Below are 8,695 nucleotides of genomic sequence, written 5' to 3' on the forward strand. Positions count from 1 at the left end.
AGGGCAGAGGTCGAAGAGGGGCACGTGGTGCAGCCAGAGCACCTTTCCGAGCTGCGACAGAGGAGCCACCAGCAGCTCCAGTTGGAGGATAGGTACCCGAGACGCTTGTTGCCACCCCAGCACTTCAGGAGACCCTCGCACAATTATTGAGCATGTTCTTTAACTTAGCTCAGGCGGGGTTGATTCCACTTGCACTAGCCACATCTCAGGCTGGGGGAGGAGCACAGACTCCCGCGGCCCGTACCCTAGAGCAGCGTGTCTAAGTTGATCAGGTCCGAGAGATCATGCCGTTACAGCATGTTGCTCCAGTTCAGCCAGCGGTTAGGGAAACAACATATTAGGAGCATCAGCTTAGGCTTAAGAGGTTCAAGAAGTATCACCCTCCTACTTTCAGTAGTTTAGCTTTAGAGGATGCACATGGTTTTCTTGAGGAGTGCCACCGTATTCTCCGCACTATAGGTATTGTGGAGACGAGTGAGGTTTCTTTTACTACATTCCAGCTGTTTGAAGTGGCATATGAGTGGTGGCGAGTGTACGAGGAGGGTAGCTCAACCGAGGTAGCTTCACTTACATGGACTTAGTTTTTAGAATTATTCTTGAGAGAGTTTATACCTCAGACCTTTCGAGATGCATGGCGCGCAGAGTTTGAGCAGCTGTGCCAGGGTACTATAATAGTGTCAGAGTATGCTGTCCGATTTAGTGACTTGTCTAGACATGCACCTGCATTGGTTTTCGCAGTCAGAGAGCGAGTCCATCGGTTCATCGAGGGGCTTAACTATGGTATTAGATTCGGCATGGCTAGAGAGTTGGAGACATATACTCCATATCAGTAGGTGGTTGAGATTGCACGGAGGTTGGAGGGTATGCGAGGCCGTGAGAGAGATGATAGGGAGGCCAAGAGGCCTCGTGGTACGGGAGGGATTAGTGGTGGTCACACTGTAGCTACACCCTATCATGGTAGAGGCTATGTGAGATGTCTAGTTTATTCAGCACTTACAACTTCTAGTGGTGCTCCGGTTATTCTGAGGTCTCAGGTTGCACACTTTGTTCATCCACTTTCTAGTGCACCTCCCACACGGGTTGCCTTCAGCGGTCAGTCCAGCCGACCAGGCCCAAGCCAGTCCTAACCCCCACACTTACCGAGAGCTTGTTTTGAGTGTGGTGATACCTTTCATATGATCAGAGAGTGCCCTAAACTCAGGAGGGGTGCACCTCCCCAGGCTACTCAGGCTCTACGGATTCAGTCAGGTCCACAGACTTCTCAGGTCATGGTTGCTGCCCTAGTTGCCGCTCCACTCGTATCGCTAGTTAGGGGTGGGGGATGAGCGGGTAAAGGTCGCCCTAGAGGGGATGCCATGCCAAATTCTATTCTTTTCCTGCCAGGAGGAGGCAACTACTTCAGACTTAGTCATTACAGGTATGATTCCAGTTTGCCATAGAGATGCATTAGTCTTGTTTGATACGGGATTCACTTATTCATGTGTCATCTTACTTTGCTTCGTATTTGGATATATCTAGTGATTCTTTGAGTTCTCCTATTTATGTGTCTACATCTGTGGGAGATTCTATTGTTGTGGACTATTTGTATCGGTCATGTTTAGTTGTTATTGGTGGTTTTGAGACCAGAGTTGATCTGTTGTTACTTAGTATGGTAGACTTTGATGTTATCTTGGGAATGGATTGATTGTCACCCTATCATGCCATTCTGGATTGTTATGCCAAGATTGTGACGCTGGCTATGCCAGGTTTTTCATGATTAGAGTGAAAGGGTGCATTAGATTATGTTCCTAGCAGGGTTGTATCATTTCTAAAGGCTCAAGAGATGGTTGGGAAGGGGTATACTGCTTATCTAACTTTTGTGAGAGATATCAGTGTTGATAATCTTACTGTTGAGTTAGTTTTGATAGTAAGAGACTTTCCAGCGGATCTTCCGAGCATGCCGTTTGATAGAGATATCGATTTTGGTATTGACTTGTTTCCTGGCAATCAGCCTATTTCTATTCCACCATATCGTATGGCCTTAGCAGAGCTGAAGGAGTTAAATGAGCAGTTGCAAGAATATCTTTATAAGGGTTTTATTTGGCCTAGTATGTCGCCGTGAGGTGCTCCGGTCTTGTTTGTGAAGAAAAAGAATTTTTCTATGCGCATGTGTATTGATTATAGGCAATTGAACCAGGTTATAGTGAAAAACATGTATCCATTGCCACGCATTGATGACCTATTCGATCAGCTATATGGTGCCAGGGTGTTCTCAAAGATTGATTTGCTGTCAGGTTATCATTAACTAAAGATTTGGGATCCGGATATTTCAAAGATTACCTTTAGGACTCGGTATGGTCACTACAAGTTCCTTGTGATGTCGTTTGGGCTGACCAACACCCCAACAACATTTATGCACCTGATGAACATTGTATTCTAGCCTTATCTTGATTCATTCATCATTGTGTTTATTGATGACATCTTGGTGTACTTCCGCAGTCGGGAAGATCAAGAGCAGCACTTGAGGATAGTGCTCCAGACCTTGAGAGAGACGAAGTTGTATGCAAAATTCTCAAAGTGTGAATTCTGGCTTGATTCAATGGTATTTTTGGGTCATGTGGTGTCGAGTGAGGGGATCAAGGTAGATCTGAAGAAGATTGAAGCAGTGCAGAGTTGGCCCAGGACGTCTTCGGCCACTGAGATTCGGAGTTTCCTTGGTTTGGCTGGGTATTACTGTCGCTTCGTAGAGGGTTTCTCATCTATTGTTGCACCTACGACCAGATTGACCTAGAAGGGTGCTCCTTTCAGATGGCGTAAGGAGTGTGAGGTGAGCTTTCAAAATCTCAAGCCTGCTTTGACAACAGCCCTAGTATTGGTGTTGCCTACGGGTTCGGGTCTTATACTATGTATTGTGATGCGTCACGTATTAGCCTTGGCGCGGTGTTGAAGCAAGACGGTAGGGTGATTTCCTACGCGTCTCTACAACTAAAGACTCATGAGAAGAATTATCTAGTCTACGACTTGGAATTGGCAGCCATTGTTCATGTATTAAAGATCTGGCAACACTATTTGCACAATGTTCCTTGTGAGGTCTTTACCGACCACTGGAGTTTGCAACATCTGTTCAAATAGAAAGATCTTAACTTGTGACATCGGAGGTGGTTAGAGCTACTTAAGGACTATGATATCACCATTATATATCATTTCGGGAAGGCTAATATAGTAGCCGATGCCTTGAGTCGAAAGGCAAAAAGTTTAGGTAGTTTAGCATATCTTCCGGCAGCGGAGAGGCCACTAGCATTGGATATTCAGGCCTTAGCTAACCAGTTTGTTAGATTGGATGTTTCAGAGCTTAGTCGAGTTCTTACCTATATGGTTTCTCGGTCTTCTCTATATGATTGTATCAGATAGCATTAGTATGATGAGCCCCATTTGCTTGTCCTCAAGGACACGGTTCAGCATGGCAATGCCAAGGAGGTTACTATTGGAGATGACAGTGTGTTGCAGATGCATGGACGGTTATGTGTGCCCAATGTAGATGGTTTACGTGAGTTGATTCTTCAGGAGGCCCACAGTTCTCAGTACTCCATTCATCTGGGAGCCGCTAAGATGTATCACGACATGAGGCAGCCCTATTGGTGAAGGAGAATGAAGAAAGACATAGTGGAGTATGCCTAAATTGTCTGCAGGTGAAGTACGAGCATCAACGACCGGGTGGTTTGCTTCAGCAAATTGAGATTCCCGAGTGGAAATGGGAGCGTGTAACCATAGATTTCGTTGTTGGGCTCCCACAGACTTAGAAGAAGTTTGACGTGGTATAGGTGATTGTGGACAGGTTGACCAAGTTAGCTCACTTCATTCCGGTAGTGACTACCTATTCTTCAGAGCAGCTAGCTTAGATTTATATCTGCGATATTGTCCGACTTCATTGCGTACCAGTATCCATCATCTCTGACCGGGTACACATTTTACATCGCATTTCTAGAGAGCTGTACAACATGAGCTAGGCACACGAGTTGAGTATAACATTTCACCCTCGGACGGACGGACAATCCGAGCACGCTATTCAGATATTGGAGGATATGCTTCGTGTTTGTGTTATGGATTTTGGGGGTGCTTGGGATCAGTTCTTGCCACTTGCGGAGTTTGCCTATAATAACAACTACCAATCGAGTATTCAGATGGCTCCTTATGAGGCCCTATATGAGAGACGATGCCGTTCTCCAGTTGGGTGGTTTGATCCAGGAAAGGCAAAGTTATTAGACATAGATTTGGTTCGATATGCCTTGGAGAAGGTCAAGATGATCCAGGATTGGCTTCGTACAACCCAATCTAGATGAAGATTTATGTGGATCGGATGGTTCACGATGTTGCATTCATGGTTGGAGAGCGAGTCTTGCTTCGGGTTTCATCCATGAAGGGTGTGATGAGGTTCGGGAAGAAGGGCAAGTTGAGCCCTAGGTATATCAGACCTTTTGAGATCCTTGAGAGGATTGGAGAGGTGGCCTACAAGCTTGTATTTCCACCTAGTCTATCTGTGGTTCATCCGGTATTCCATGATTCTATGCTCCGAAAGTATTATAGTGATCCGTCTCATGTTCTAGACTTCAACAGAGTCCAATTGGATGAGGATTTGATTTATATTGAGGATCTTGTGGCTATATTGGACAGGTAGGTCCGGAAGTTAAGATAAAAGAATATTGCTTTAGTGAAGATTCAATGGAGGGGTCATCCGGTCTAGAGGGCGACCTAAGATACAGAGCACGACATGCATAGTCGTTATCCTCATCTATTCACCACTTTAGGTATGCCCTTATGCACGTTCGAGGAAGAACATTTGTTTTAAGAGGGGGAGAATGTAACGACCTGATCGGTCATCTTGTGAAATTTTGCCCTGTTACCCCTTTTTATGCTTCATACATGTGTGTTTATGATTTTAAGACTTGCGGGGTTGTTAGTTTCGTTCCGGAAATCTTTCGGGTTGATTTGGACCCTTGATTCTTAACTTAGAAGTTTAAATTAGAAAATATTATCCCAACTTTGACTTTTGTGAAAACGACCCCCGGAACTATGTTTTTATGGCTCCGATAGCTCCGTATTGTGATTTCATACTTGGGCGTATGCCCATAATTGATTTTGAAAGTCCGTAGGTCGATTTATGTTGATTTGCCAAAATTTGGCAATTTGAAGTTGAAAAGTTTGACCGCAGGTTGACTTTTAGTTATCAAGCTCGGAATTTGATTTTGAGACTTGGAATAAATTCGTTATAATATTTAGAACTTGTCTGCAAAATTTGGTGTCGTTCGGAGTTGATTTGATAGGATTCAGACGTTTAGTTATAATTCTAGAAGTTCTTGAAAATTGCTTTGAAATTCATACGTTTTAGACTTCAATTCATAGTTTTAGATGTTATTTTTGTGTTTTGATCGCGCGAGCGAGTTTGTATGATATTTTTAGACTTGTGTATATGTTTGGTTTGGAGCGCCGAGGGCTCGAATGAGTTTCAGACATATTTCGAAAAGTTTTTGGACTGAAAATGAAAGTCTGGCGTCTGTTGCCCTCTAATGTCACAATTACGAATACTAGGGGCGCATGTGCGACCATAGCAAGGAAATTCAGGTATCGTAAATGCGATGCCTTGGTCGCATTTGCAAAGGATTTCTGGGCTGTCTAAGGTTCGCATTTGCGATGGATTTGTCGCTATTGCAAGGGCAGCTGGGTTCGCAATTGCGAAGAGCTTCCCAGGCCTGTTAGTGCCGCAATTGCGAGATTTTATTCGCAATTGTGAGGGTTCACAATTGCGACAACTACAGCTGAACATAAGGGCTGAAAGTCGGGATTTTATCTCTCATTCTCTTATTTTTGAACCCTAGACTCGTTAGGAGGCGATTTGGAGAGGGGATTTTCGCCTAAAAACTTTGGGTAACTGATTCTAATTCATTTCTAATCATATCCATCAACATATCTTAGATTTTAACATCAAATCATGTGAATCAAATTGAAAATTTGTGAAATGTTGTCAAGTTTTTGAAAAAGTAATAATAGGAAATTGAGTTTTGAGAGTCGATTTGGACTTGGATTCTAAAACTAATCACATATATGAACTCGTGGGGTCATGGATAGACGTAATCTACCATTGGATCTGGGTTTTGACCGGGCTAGCCCTGGGTTGACTTTTGTTGAATTTTTGGGAAAAGTATAAAGATCTTAGATTTATCTATTGCAATTGAATTCCCTAGCATTGTTTGATGATATTAAGTCGATTTTGGTTAGATTTGAGCCGTATGGAGGCATATTTGAAGGGAAAAGCTATTCCCAAGTGTTGATTTGGCCTAGTTGAGGTAAGTGTCTTGCCTAACTTTGTGTGGGAGAAACTACCCATTAGGATTGGTATTGTTTGAGTCCATTGTGCTAAATGAAATCCGTGTATGTAAGGTGACGAGTGGGTACGTCTCGAGATTCTCAATCGCTTTTTTTAGTGGGGAGGAATAGTGTGGTATTTGACCAGTTTAGGCTACTTATACTTCTTCCATGTCTTAAATTAATCGTCATATCATGTTCTATATTCTCATAGTCAATCTATTATTACTTGTGTTAGTCTATCCTTACATGCCTTAGATGATTTTGTTAACACTTATTCTACATTCTAATTGATAAATTGCTCTCATGTTTTAGTTGAACTTGTTGCCTCTTTAATTGTTACGTGTTATCTCTTTCATTGTTGATTATCACTATTTGAAGTTATTATCCATGTCTCTCTCATTGTTGATTTCCATTATTTGAAGTCATTGTTATACGTTATCTATTCTATTGTGAGTTATTCTTACTTAACATCATGGTTATACATTCTTTCTCATTGTTTTATTGGTGTTGAAGTTGTGAAACCGTTATCACGTTGAGACGAAATCGTTATTGTTGAAACATCTTCTTGTTAAATATTTTACATTCATTGTTATTGTTACTATTATTGTACACGTTATGGTGGAGTCGTGGGTTATTATTGTGGAAACATTAATATTGTTGATTATTGGCAAGTTGTGATATATGGGCACTTGTGGTGCGAGTTGTTATTGTGATGTGATATTGATGCGCATACGGGGCTATAAGGTTTGGGGTTAATGTGCATGCGGCGGTATAAGGTGGTTCTTGTAGGGGAACTACGTGAAGCCACGTGGCATCATAAGGTGGGATAATGTGCATGTAGCTATTTTGGGCAAACCGTTTTCAAAACCTATTTCAAATGTAAGGCTCACGCGGCGGTATAAGGAAAGATTGTGATTAAAATTAAGAAATGTGAATACGAGGCGGTACCTCCGATGTGATTCTTGATTATATGAGGCAGTACCTCGGTTGTGATTTATTATACATGAGGTGGTACCTCATTGTGATTCTCGCTATTTATTTCATGTTGCAAAGAGTTTTGGTTGGAACATTTATTGTTGTTTAATTCTTTATTGTCGTAGCAGTTGTTGTCCGTATATGATCATTGTTGTTCTCTTTAGTTGCTTCTTTTATGCTATTTCCATGTTTGATTTCCGGTATTAGTTCAGGTTATTATCTTGTTTCACACCAGTTATTTCTTCGCTTTCCATTATTTACCCGTATTTCATTTTCATACTGTTTATTTATATCCTGGTAGGTGTCTTGACCTGGACTCGTCACTACTCTACCGAGGTTAGGATTAATACTTACTGGGTACCGTTGTGGTGTACTCATACTACGCTTCTGCACAATTTTTGTGCAGATCCAGGTACGTCTTCCTGTGACGGACGCTAGAGTTGGTTTGAGCTGCTGCTTGGAAACTTCAAGGTATACCTGTTCCACGTCCGTAGGCCTCGAAGTCACCTTCCCTATTTTACTTCATATTGTATTTCTTTCAAACAATGATGTATTAGATATCTTAGTTTTATTCTATAGAGCTTATGACTATGTTCCACAGTTCTTGGGGATTTTATGGTTGAGATTATGTTTTTAGAAGTTATATGAGTTTATCAGACTGGTTTTAAGTATTTTGTTAATTATATCTGCTCAATTGATTTCAAATATTAGGCTTATCTAGTCGTAAAAACTAGGTGCCATCACGACATCCTACGAAGGAAAAATTGGGGTCGTGACAAATTTGGTCTGGGACTCGAGAAATGAAATCATCGACTACCTTGAGCACGGTAAACTGCCTGAAGACCCGAAGGCATCCTGGGCACTCCTCACCAAAGCAGCTCATTACAGCTTCTGGGGAGGACAGTTGTAGAGAAGGTCATTCTAAGGCCCGTTGGCCCGGTGTTTAGGACCCTTCGAGGCTAATTACGTCATGAGAGAGGTTCACGAAGGAATATGTGGAAATCATTCAGGTGTAGACTCGTTGGACTTAAAATTAGTTAGGACAGGATACTACTGGCCCTAGATGGAACAAGACGCCAAGTCATTTGTTCAGAAATGCGACAAGTGTCAATGCCATGCACCATTAGTGCACCAACCGGCAAAGCTACTTGTCACGACTCAAAATTCCCACCTTCGGGACCGTGATGGCGCCTAACATTTCACTTGCTAGGCAAGCCAACGTTAGAATAATTTTAACCATTTTTTTAATAATTTAATTTAATTAATAATAAAGAAACTAATAACTGGAATAAAATCTTAAATAAAATGAGTAAACCATAATAATAGCGATGTCTATATACCATTCCAGAACTGGTGTCACAAGTGCACGAGCTACTAG

This window comes from Nicotiana tabacum, chromosome 17 (assembly GCF_000715075.1).
Source record: "Nicotiana tabacum cultivar K326 chromosome 17, ASM71507v2, whole genome shotgun sequence".
NCBI lineage: Eukaryota > Viridiplantae > Streptophyta > Magnoliopsida > Solanales > Solanaceae > Nicotiana > Nicotiana tabacum.